The sequence below is a fragment of the Oncorhynchus nerka genome, unplaced genomic scaffold (genome assembly GCF_034236695.1).
Source record: "Oncorhynchus nerka isolate Pitt River unplaced genomic scaffold, Oner_Uvic_2.0 unplaced_scaffold_2321, whole genome shotgun sequence".
Classification (NCBI taxonomy): Eukaryota; Metazoa; Chordata; class Actinopteri; order Salmoniformes; family Salmonidae; genus Oncorhynchus; species Oncorhynchus nerka.
Window position 1 is genome coordinate 29,616 of NW_027038975.1, and position 13,403 is coordinate 43,018.

Genomic DNA, 13,403 nt, shown 5'->3' on the forward strand with positions numbered 1-13,403 from the left:
AGGGATCAGCAGGTAAGACTCTAAGGGAAATAAAGCGTCCTGTCAGTCAGGAGCCATCTGCTAATTTTCATTCCATCTCAAGCCTATACGCAGACTACGTGCTGACCGTCGGGGTCAGTCGGGGTCAGTCGGTGTCTCAACTTACCGTTGAGAGATAACATAGTAGAATACACAATGTGCCATTTTTAAATGTGGTTGTGCATCAGCAGTTTTCCTCTTGTTATGTCAGTTACTGACAGTCAATCACTTACCCATGTCAGCTAACATTTGATAGATTTCCAGTTATCTAAACCTTGTAGAAACAATGGCTGAATTATTGACCAGGCACACAAGGCACGTGCCCAGGGGCCCTGACCTCCATTGGGCCAGCATTTATTTTGTTAGTCACTCTCACTCAGATATTATATGATCATGACATACAGTACTTGTCAAAAGTTTTAGAACACCTTCTCATTGTTGTGTTATTTAATGTCTTCACTATTATTCTACAATGTAGAAAATAGTAAAAAATAAAGAAAAACCCTTGAATGAGTAGGTGTGTCCAAACAGACTGGTACTGTAAGTCATGGCAAAATGTGTAGAACTGCAGGGAATTACCTTTAAAAATGCAATTTTTTCTCTGCATCCCATGGCAAATTGAGTAGAATTGCATGAAATGTGCTTTAAAACTGCAAGGTTTGCCATATAGCACACTTCTGTCTATTTGAGCTGGTTAGTATGTGTAGGTAATCCTGTCAAACGTGTATTTAAAAATATATATATTGCTTAGTAGAACTGCATAAGTGTTGCTCTCCACTTTCTGGAGGACTGAGTTTTGAAATCAGTGGAAATGTGCATGTGATATAGCTAAGGAGCTGGAGAAAACACCTGTCTCCGGATTACATCTTCAAACCATGGCACCCGTGACAGGAAGAAGCATCCAACCATGATGTATACGGGTAAGATAGTCTAGCTAGCTACATTTTCAGATATTGCACATTACTAATTTTGACAAAGTAATTTTAATTTCAAGTTAAAGTGTACTGTTAGCTAGCAAGCTAACGTTAGCTGGCTGGCTCGCTAGCTAAGGTCACGTGAATGATCTTTTATATATATATATTTTTATCTCACAGCCATTTGCTTGGCTAGTTATAGCCTAATGTTGGCTAGCTAACATTAAACCTGGTTGGTTAGCTACCTGCAGATTCATTCAATGAGTTGGGATTATGGTTAATTGTTTAGCTAGCTAGCTAGCTACATGTCTTAAAAAAAGACTCCACTATGCAAGTATCCATTTCAATAGAATGTCACTGCGACAACTGTTGATAGACGTAGCTGGTAAATTTGCTCTGGTTATCTACTCCGATTTCAGACCATGGGTAAGATGTTCTAGCTAGCAACATTTTCAGATATTACACATTTCTAATTTTGACAAAAAGTATTTTCATTTCAAGTTAAAGTGTACTGTCAGCTAGCTAACTGACGTTACGCGTATGATCTTATTATTCGTATCTCAGAGCCATTTGCATTGCTTGTTATAGCCTAACTTTAGCTAGCTAACATTGAACCTGGTTGGTTAGCTACCTGCACTTTGCAAGCGTCCATTTTAATACTGCGACAACTGTTAGCCAGTTAGCTTGTGTGCTTGACTGCTTTTGTTAGGTCAGAAAGCTCGGATCAACCCTTAAAGAGATGGATGGGGCTAAAGCTTAAGAGGGTGTGAACGATACTGAATGGGTGTAGACAAAGAAGAGCTCTCCAGTAGGTACCAAAACATTCAAGGGCCATTTTCTCAAAAGTGAGGTTACAGTTTAATCAACTTTCAAAGCAGAATTACTTTGCCATTGTTCATCGAATGCAGTGCATGATATACCATTTTGTAGCTCAGTGTCTCTGCTGAGGTGGTCAACCAAATCTTGTGTAGGGCCTCCAAAACGCTAGAAGCGGCTCTGTGTGTGTGGCTCTGTGTGTCTATTTTGAGCTGAAAGATGGTGTTTAATATGGGATTTCAGAAGAAAGAATGAAAAACGTGGGCCTCCTGCACTATTAAATAACCAATGCCACGCCCTCACTTGAACAAAAACCCATGTTTAGAGTTCATGCAAAGACAATACTGTACGTCGCCTGCAAAGACAATACTGTACGCTGTGAATCTACAATTCACCCAGAAGCATAGGAGCTCGACGTTGTGCTCAACAATGTACTTGGTTTCTATCCTTTTTGCCAGTTTGGCCATCACACCGCTAGTTCTTAAAACGTTCTTCCCTTACTTCTGGAAAGATACATTTTACATCGCGAACTTGGTTCGTATTTTGCTGAAGCTTGTTTTACGGAGGAGAAGAAAACCGTTATTTTTGGTTTTGGACCGATTTTTGGAGCAGTCGGTCGCGCATGCCGACAGACCGTTCATCGTGTTTGAAAATAAAACCTATTCGTATCTGGACACGGACAGAAGAAGCAACAAAATAGCCAATGCTTTACAGAGGCACTCGAAGCTGCGACCGGGGGATACCGTGGCTCTTTTTATGGGAAACGAACCTGCCTTCATCTTCACCTGGCTGGCCCTGGCCAAACTGGGATGTCCCGTAGCGTTTCTCAATCATAATATCAGATCTAGATCTCTGCTACACTGCTTCAACTGTTGCAGCGCCAAGCTGCTCATAGCAGCCGAAGGTAAGTGACCAGTACCACTGGTTCAGTAGGCAGAGAAACTCATCCCGAGGCTAATTCCTCATAGGCGGAAGTGTCTGGTTGAGATTACTACATTATGACAATAGGTATTAGTTTATCAGAGACATGCACATCCAGACTGATGGAATGAAAAAGACAAACGTGTGTCATAGCCTATTGGAACACAAATTATAATGATAATCAAATGATCATTCAATCACATGGGGGCAAAAGCATTAAAAAACATTTCTCTGCAGTCCAGTTTTGATGAAATATTGAATATTGAGTTGTTTTCTCAGAGCTGCAGGAAGCGGTGGAGGAGGTGCTTCCATCCCTGAGGGAGCAGGGTGTGTGTCTACCTGATGACTAAACAGTGTGACACACCTGGCGTGGAGGGGTTCTCTGACCAGGTGGAGGAAGCATCGGACACACCTCTCCCTCAGGCCCTCCGCTCAGACATCACCTTCAAAAGCCCTGCTGTCTACATCTACACCTCTGGGACCACAGGTGAGGGGGAGGACGGAGGGGAAGGGAGAGGGAGGGGTACAGAAGCAGCCACTGTATATGAACCCCCCCTGTCTTCTGCCTGAAGCAGCCACTGTATATGAACCCCCCCAGGCTTCTGCCTGAAGCAGCCACTGTATATGACCCCCCCCCCTGTCTTCTGCCTGAAGCAGCCACTGTATATGAACCCCCCTGTCTTCTGCCTGAAGCAGCCACTGTATTTGACCCCCCTTGTATTCTACCTGAAGCAGCCACTGTATATGAACCCCCCCCTGTCTTCTGCCTGAAGCAGCCACTGTATTTGACCCCCTGTATTCTACCTGAAGCAGCCACTGTATATGAACCCCCCTGTCTTCTGCCTGAAGCAGCCACTGTATATGACCCCCCCTGTCTTCTGCCTGAAGCAGCCACTGTATATGAACCCCCCCTGTCTTCTGCCAGGGCCCATTCTACTGCTGTAACTCATCTCTCTCCTCTGTCTGCTACTCCTGTAGGTCTGCCTAAAGCAGCAGTGATTACTCAGAACCGGCTGCTGGTAGCCCTGGCCGTGCTGGACTCCACCGGTATCACACCAGCTGATGTCATCTACCTCAACCTGCCCCTCTACCACACCGCCGGCTTCGTCATCGGCTTCATAGGATCCATCGAGACAGGTGACTTTATATAGGATCCATAGAGACAGGTGAGTTTATATAGGATCCATAGAGACAGGTGAGTTTATATAGGATCCACAGAGACAGGTGAGTTTATATAGGATCCACAGAGACAGGTGAGTTTATATAGGATCCATAGAGACAGGTGAGTTTATATAGGATCCATAGAGACAGGTGAGTTTATATAGGATCCATAGAGACAGGTGAGTTTGTATAGGATCCATAGAGACAGGTGAGTTTATATAGGATCCACAGAGACAGGTGAGTTTGTATAGGATCCATAGAGACAGGTGAGTTTGTATAGGATCCATAGAGACAGGTGAGTTTATATAGGATCCATAGAGACAGGTGAGTTTGTATAGGATCCATAGAGACAGGTGAGTTTATATAGGATCCATAGAGACAGGTGAGTTTATATAGGATCCACAGAGACAGGTGAGTTTATATAGGATCCATAGAGACAGGTGAGTTTATATAGGATCCACAGAGACAGGTGAGTTTATATAGGATCCACAGAGACAGGTGAGTTTATATAGGATCCATAGAGACAGGTGAGTTTATATAGGATCCATAGAGACAGGTGAGTTTATATAGGATCCATAGAGACAGGTGAGTTTGTATAGGATCCATAGAGACAGGTGAGTTTATATAGGATCCACAGAGACAGGTGAGTTTGTATAGGATCCATAGAGACAGGTGAGTTTGTATAGGATCCATAGAGACAGGTGAGTTTATATAGGATCCATAGAGACAGGTGAGTTTGTATAGGATCCATAGAGACAGGTGAGTTTATATAGGATCCATAGAGACAGGTGAGTTTATATAGGATCCACAGAGACAGGTGAGTTTATATAGGATCCATAGAGACAGGTGAGTTTATATAGGATCCACAGAGACAGGTGAGTTTATATAGGATCCATAGAGACAGGTGAGTTTATATAAGATCCATAGAGACAGGTGAGTTTATATAGGATCCATAGAGACAGGTGAGTTTATATAGGATCCACAGAGACAGGTGAGTTTATATAGGATCCATAGAGACAGGTGAATTTATATAGGATCCACAGAGACAGGTGAGTTTATATAGGATCCATAGAGACAGGTGAGTTTATATAGGATCCACAGAGACAGGTGAGTTTATATAGGATCCATAGAGACAGGTGAGTTTATATAGGATCCACAGAGACAGGTGAGTGTATATAAGATCTGTCGAGACAGGTGAGTTTACACAGAGTGCACAAAATATTAAGAACACCTTCCTAATATTGAGTTGCACTGAAAAGCATGTTGACTCAATGCTTCCCACAGTTGTGTCAAGTTGGCTGGGTGGTGGACCATTCTTGATACACACGTGATATTGTATTGTATGAGGTAGTAGGTGGGTAGGGGTTAAATATTGGGGTAGTAGGTGGGTAGGGTTAATATTGGGGTAGTAGGTGGGTAGGGGGTAATATTGGGGTAGTAGGTGGGTGGGGTAATATTGAGGTAGTAGGTGGGTAGGGGTAATATTAAGTAGTAGGTAGGTAGGGGTAATTTTGAGGTAGTAGGTGGGTAGGGGTAATATTGAGGTAGTAGGTGGGTAGGGTTAATATTGAGGTAGTAGGTGGGTAGGGGGTAATATTGAGGTAGTAGGGGATAATTTTGAGGTAGTAGGTGGGTATGGGGTAATATTGAGGTAGTAGGTGGGCAGGGGGTAACATTGAGGTAGTAGGTGGGTAGGGGGTAATATTGAAGTAGTAGGTGGGTAGGATTAATATTGAGGTAGTAGGTAGGTAGGGTTAATATTGAGGTAGTAGGTAGGTAGGGGGTAACATTGAGGTAGTAGGTAGGTAGGGGGTAATATTGAGGTAGTAGGTAGGTAGGGGGTAATATTGAGGTAGTAGGTAGGTAGGGGGTAATATTGAGGTAGTAGGTAGGTAGGGGGTAATATTGAGGTAGTAGGTGGGTAGGGGGTAATATTGAGGTAGTAGGTGGGTAGGGGGTAATATTGAGGTAGTAGGTGGGTAGTGGGTTAATATTGAGGTAATAGGTAGGTAGGGGGTAATATTGAGGTATTAGGTAGGTAGGGGGTAATAATGTGGCTTGGCCTTTCTAGTTGAAGCCTTTACTTATCCATTTACTCCCCTCCTCCCCCCAATGGGAAATAAAATGAAAGAGGTCTTTGTGAACGTAAACCCGGTGGTCTGAACACAGCCAAAGCCACTGGGTGGAAGAAAACTAAACAGCAAATAGGTTAGTCCATCCCTTCTTCCTGTTCTCCTCCGCCCCAACTGGCACCCTTTTCCCTTTATAGTGCACTACTTTTGACCAAGGCCCATGCACTATGTAGGGAATAGGGTGCCATCTGAGATACCAACTCTCTTAGCGAGACCGTTTTCCTGAGTTCTCCAAGTGGGCTTTGGTTCATTTCAGTCCTCTGTTTGACCTCAGAGCAGAGCAGAGGTACTAATTGAAGGGATATTTAATCCTGTAGCGAAAACAAAACCGCCTCTTTTACCTTGTCTGAGAGAACTATGGTTCTGGAATGTCAGGGTTGGTTTAAAGCCAGCCCAGATTTTCCCCCTCACCACTTAACATGACCAGGAAAAGCTCCTGGCTCTAGTTAGACACTATGTTTAGGGTCCAGAGTTTTCCCTCACCACGTAATCTGACCAGGACAGATTCTAAACCAGGCTCTAGTTATGGTCTAATGTAGAAATGGGGCCTGGAGGTTGCCCAGGGGTTGATTGTAATTGTTCTGGGAAATAATGTTTGATGCTAAACGACTAAAATGTCAAATGAGTCAGCAGAGGGAGCACACCCTCATCCACATCGACGGGAGAAGGTGAAAAGATTCAAGTTTTACACATCACAGACAATCTGAAATTGTCCACCCACACAGACAGTGTGGTGGTGTGGTGAAGAAGGTGCAACAACACCTCTCCAACCTCAGGAGGCTGAAGAAATTTGTCTTGGCCCCCAGAGCCACGGCCGGTTCACTTCACTGCCATCCAGAAGGGCAGGTCTGAAGACTGAAAAACAGCTTCTATCTCAAGACCATCAGACTGTTAAATAGTCACCACTATCTGGCTCGTACCCAGTACCCTACCCTGGACTTTAGTCACTGTCACTAGCTGGCTATCAACCGGTTACTCTACCACGCACTTTAGTAATGGAACACTGGGCACTAGTAATGGAACACTAGGCACTTTAGTAATGGAACAATGTGCACTAGTAATGGAACACTAGGCACTTTAGTAATGGAACACGGGTCACTTTAGTAATGGAACAATGTGCACTAGTAATGGAACACTAGGCACTTTAGTAATGGAACACTGGGCATTTTAATAATGGAACACTGGGCACTAGTAATGGAACACTAGGCACTTTAGTAATGGAACACTGGGCACTTTAGTAATGGAACACTAGGCACTTTAATAATGGAACACTGGGCACTTTAATAATGGAACACTAGGCACTTTAGTAATGGAACACTAGGCACTTTAGTAATGGAACAATGTGCACTAGTAATGGAACACTAGGCACTTTAGTAATGGAACACTGGGCACTTTAGTAATGGAATACTAGGCACTTTAATAATGGAACACTGGGCACTTTAATAATGGAACACTAGGCACTTTAGTAATGGAACACTAGGCATTTTAGTAATGGAACACTGGGCACTTTAGTAATGGAACACTGGGCACTTTAGTAATGGAACACTAGGCACTTTAGTAATGGAACACTGGGCACTTTAGTAACTTTAGTAATGGAACACGGGGCACTTTAATAATGGAACACTGGGCACTTTAGTAATGGAACACTGGGCACTTTAATAATGGAACACGGGACACTTTAATAATGGAACACGGGACACTTTAATAATGGAACACGGGGCACTTTAATAATGGAACACTGGGCACTTTAATAATGGAACACGGGACACTTTAATAATGGAACACGGGACACTTTAATAATGGAACACGGGACACTTTAATAATGGAACACGGGACACTTTAATAATGGAACACGGGACACTTTAATAATGGAACACGGGACACTTTAATAATGGAACACGGACACTTTAATAATGGAACACGGGACACTTTAATAATTTTAATAATGGAACACGGGACACTTTAATAATGGAACACGGGACACTTTAATAATGGAACATGGAACACACTTTAATAATGAAACACGGACACTTTAATAATGGAACACTGGGCACTTTAATGTTTACATACTGTTTTACCCACTTCATATGTATATATCTGTTGAATGCATTCAGTTGTACAACTGACTAGGTATCCCCTTTCCTTTTCCCTTATACTGTATTCCAGTTAAGGCCATCCTATTCAACTATTGCTGTACTATTCTTCAGCAATACTACATATTCTATCCATATACTGTCCATAATGTATATACACTACCGGTCAAAAGGTTTAGAACACCTACTCATTCAAGGGGTTTTCTCTATTTTTACTATTTTCTACATTGTATAATAATAGTGAAGACATCAAAACTATGAAATAACACATATGGAAACATGTAGTAACCAAAGAAGTGTTAAACAAATCTAAATATATGATATATTTGAGATTCTTGAAGTAGCCACCCTTTGCCTTGATGACAGCTTTTCACGCTCTTGGCATTCTCTTAACCAGCTTCACCTGGAATACTTTTCCAACAGTCTTGAAGGAGTTCCCACACACTGTATACTGAGCACTTGTTGGATGCTTTTCCTTCACTCTGCGGTCAACTCATCCCAAACCATCTCAATTGGTTTGAGGTCAGGTGATTGTGGAGGCCAGGTCATCTGATGCAATACTGCATCACTCTCCGTCTTGGTCAAATAGCCCTTACACAGCCTGGAGGTGGGTTGGGTCATTGTCCTGTTGAAAAACAAATGATAGTCCTACTAAGCGCAAACCAGATGTGATGGAGTATCGCTGCAGAATGCCGTGGTAGCCATGCTGGTTAAGTGTGCCTTGAATTCTAAATAAATCACTGACAGTGTCACCAGCATAGCACCCCCACACATCACACCTCCTCCTCCATGCTTCACGATGGAAACCACACATGCAGAGATAATACGTTCACCTACTCTACGTCTCACAAAGACACAGCTGTTGGAACCAAAAATCTCAAATGTGGACTCCTCAGACCAATGGACAGATTTCTACCTGTCTAATGTCCATTGCTCGTGTTTCTTGACCCAGAAAGTCTCTTCTTCCTGGTGTCCTTTAGTAGTGGTTTCTTTGCAGCAATTTGACAATGAAGACTTTATTCACACAGTCTCTTCTGAAAAGTTGATGTTGAGATGTGTCTGTTACTTGAACTCTGTGAATCATTTATTTGGGATGCAATTTCTGAGGCTGGTAACTCTAATGAACTCATCCTCTGCAGCAGAGGTAACTCTGAGTCTTCCCTTTCCTATGGCGGTCCTCGAGAGTTTGATCATATGCGGCTTGATAGTTTTGGGCGACTGCACTTGAAGAAACTTTCAAAGTTCTAGAAATGTTCCTCGGCTGACCTTCATATCTTAAAGTAATGATGAACTGTCGTTTCTCTTTGCTTATTTGAGCTGTTCTTGCCATAATATGGACTTGGTCTTTTACCAAATAGGGCTATGTTCTGTATACCACCCCCACGACACAACTGATTGGCTCAAACACATTAAGAAGGGTTAAAGAAATTCCACAAGTGAACTTTAACAAGGCTCACCTGTTAATTGAAATGCATTCCAGGTGACTACTTCATGAAGCTGGTTGAGAGAATGCCAAGCGTGTGCAAACTGTCACCAAGACAAAAGGTGGCTATAGATTGTTTAACACTTTTTTGTTTAGTACATGACTAAATGTGTTATTTCATAGTTTCATGCCTTCACTATTATTCTACAATGTAGAAAATTGTAAAAAAGAAACAAAAACCCTTGAAGGTGTGTCCAAACGTACTGTATATATACTCAGGACTCCGACGTTGCTTGTCCTATTATTGATATATTTCTTAATTCCATTCTTTTACTTTTAGACTTGTTTGTATTGTTAGATGTTACTGCACTGTTGGAGCTTGGAACACAAGCATTTCACTACACTCGCCATGACATCTGCTGAAGATGTGCACGTGACCAATAACATTTGGAACACAAGCATTTCACTACACTCGCCATGACATCTGCTGAAGATGTGCATGTGACCAATAACATTTGGAACACAAGCATTTCACTACACTCGCCATGACATCTGCTGAAGATGTGCACGTGACCAATAACATTTGGAACACAAGCATTTCACTACACTCGCCATGACATCTGCTGAAGATGCACGTGACCAATAACATTTGGAACACAAGCATTTCACTACACTCGCCATGACATCTGCTGAAGATGTGCACGTGACCAATAACATTTGGAACACAAGCATTTCACTACACTCGCCATGACATCTGCTGAAGATGTGCACGTGACCAATAACATTTGGAACACAAGCATTTCACTACACTCGCCATGACATCTGCTGAAGATGTGCACGTGACCAATAACATTTGGAACACAAGCATTTCACTACACTCGCCATGACATCTGCTGAAGATGTGCACGTGACCAATAACATTTGGAACACAAGCATTTCACTACACTCGCCATGACATCTGCTGAAGATGTGCACGTGACCAATAACATTTGGAACACAAGCATTTCACTACACTCGCCCATGACATCTGCTGAAAATGTGCACGTGACCAATGGAAACATTTGGAACACAAGCATTTCACTACACTCGCCATGACATCTGCTGAAGATGTGCACGTGACCAATAACATTTGGAAACAAGCATTTCACTACACTCGCCATGACATCTGCTGAAGATGTGCACGTGACCAATAACATTTGGAACACAAGCATTTCACTACACTCGCCATGACATCTGCTGAAGATGTGCACGTGATAATAACATTTGGAACACAAGCATTTCACTACACTCGCCATGACATCTGCTGAAGATGTGCATGTGACCAATAACATTTGGAACACAAAGCATTTCACTACACCGCCATGACATTCTGCTGAAGATGTGCCCAGTGATAATAACATTTGGAACACAAGCATTTCACTACACTCGCCATGACATCTGCTGAAGATGTGCCCAGTGACCAATAACATTTGGAACACAAGCATTTCACTACACTGTACATGACATCTGCCGCCATTTATGCATTTCACTACACTCGCCATGACATCTGAAGATGTGCATGTGACCAATAACATTTGGAACACAAGCATTTCACTACACTCGCCATGACATCTGCTGAAGATGTGCATGTGACCAATAACATTTGGAACACAAGCATTTCACTACACTCGCCATGACATCTGCTGAAGATGTGCATGTGACCAATAACATTTGGAACACAAGCATTTCACTACACTCGCCATGACATCTGCTGAAGATGTGCATGTGACCAATAAATATTTGGAACACAAAGCATTTCACTACACTCGCCATGACATCTGCTGAAGATGTGCATGTGACCAAAACATTTTATTTGAAATGTCCCAGTCAGTCACGATGGTTAGGAAAAACTCAAGCTGATTATGATGCACATGCAGTGCCAGCTTTAGTACTATATTTTTGTCCACAAAAAGGGCACTTGTTCCTTAATGGTGCATATTTAAGGGACATTTAGTACTGAAGTGAATACAACCGGTTCACAGCATATGTGGCCACTTTTCTCAACTCTCACGGCCATTACAGGTCATTTATAAGAGCACCGTCCTGCTCGTTCCTGTTCCTGAACTAATACCTGTGCCTGGGTGTTGCGGGGTTTTTTTATGATGATGATGATGATGCACACTGACTGACTTAGCATAACAGTTTTGTCAGCATTTCAGGTCTGCCATTGGTTGATAATGATAGCCATATCAACCTGCATGTTCTTAAAACTGATATTTTCATTGTTCCTCTCTCATCTCTTCATCTGTCCATCCCAGGCTCCACCATCATTCTGAGGAGGAAGTTCTCACTTCTTCTCTCAGTTCTGGGATGATTGCAAAGTACAACGTTAATGCGATCCGTTGAGTTAGGAGAGGGTGTTACGCTACCTCTGTAACACACCCAAGGTAAGCAACCTCAGCTGGAAGCTTTATACAAGGTCACCTTCATTTTGTCATTCATTGTTATTACATAGTAGTTGCTATGGTTTTCGCATCCTGTCCTGGGATATGTTTCAGTATTGCGTCAGACAACAACATTGACGAATACGCTGATTCGGTGAGCGAGTTCATTAGAACGTGCGTTGAAGATGTCGTTCCCATAGCAACGATTAAAACATTCCCAAACCAGAAACCGTGGATTGATGGCAGCATTCGAGTGAAACTGAAAGCCCGAACCACTGCTTTTAATCAGGGCAAGGTGACCGGAAACATGACCGAATACAAACAGTGTAACTATTCCCTCCGCAAGGCAATCAAACAAGCTAAGCGTCAGTATAAAGACAAAGTAGAATCTCAATTCAACGGCTCAGACACAAGAAGTATGTGGCAGGGTCTACAGTCAATCACGGATTACAAAAAGAAAACCAGCCCAGTCACGGACCAGGATGTCTTGCTCCCAGGCAGACTAAATAACTTTTTTGCCCGCTTTGACGACAATACAGTGCCACTGACACGGCCCGCAACTAAAACATGCGGACTCTCCTTCACTGCAGCCGACGTGAGGAAAACATTTAAACGTGTCAACCCTCGCAAGGCTGCAGGCCCAGACGGCATCCCCAGCCGCGCCCTCAGAGCATGCGCAGACCAGCTGGCTGGTGTGTTTACGGACATATTCAATCAATCCCTATCCCAGTCTGTTGTTCCCACATGCTTCAAGAGGGCCGCCATTGTTCCTGTTCCCAAGAAAGCTAAGGTAACTGAGCTAAATGACTACCGCCCCGTAGCACTCACTTCCGTCATCATGAAGTGCTTTGAGAGACTAGTCAAGGACCATATCACCTCCACCCTACCTGACACCCTAGACCCACTCCAATTTGCTTACCGCCCAAATAGGTCCACAGACGATGCAATCTCAACCACACTGCACACTGCCCTAACCCATCTGGACAAGAGGAATACCTATGTGAGAATGCTGTTCATCGACTACAGCTCGGCATTTAACACCATAGTGCCCTCCAAGCTCGTCATCAACCTCGAGACCCTGGGTCTCGACCCCGCCCTGTGCAACTGGGTACTGGACTTCCTGACGGGCCGCCCCCAGGTGGTGAGGGTAGGCAACAACATTTCCACCCCGCTGATCCTCAACACTGGGGCCCCACAAGGGTGCGTTCTGAGCCCTCTCCTGTACTCCCTGTTCACCCACGACTGCGTGGCCACGCACGCCTCCAACTCAATCATCAAGTTTGCGGACGACACAACAGTGGTAGGCTTGATTACCAACAACGACGAGACGGCCTACAGGGAGGAGGTGAGGGCCCTCGGAGTGTGGTGTCAGGAAAATAACCTCACACTCAACGTCAACAAAACTAAGGAGATGATTGTGGACTTCAGGAAACAGCAGAGGGAACACCCCCCTATCCACATTGATGGGACAGTAGTGGAGAGGGTAGTAAGTTTTAAGTTCC

The 13,403-nt window shown here is 43.5% G+C and overlaps 1 pseudogene; it reads left to right on the forward strand.

Annotated features, from left to right (window-relative positions):
* Positions 1–1,912: 1,912 nt before the first annotated feature.
* On the forward strand, positions 1,913–11,831 carry LOC115116694 (long-chain fatty acid transport protein 2-like; annotated as a pseudogene).
* Positions 11,832–13,403: the final 1,572 nt, after the last annotated feature.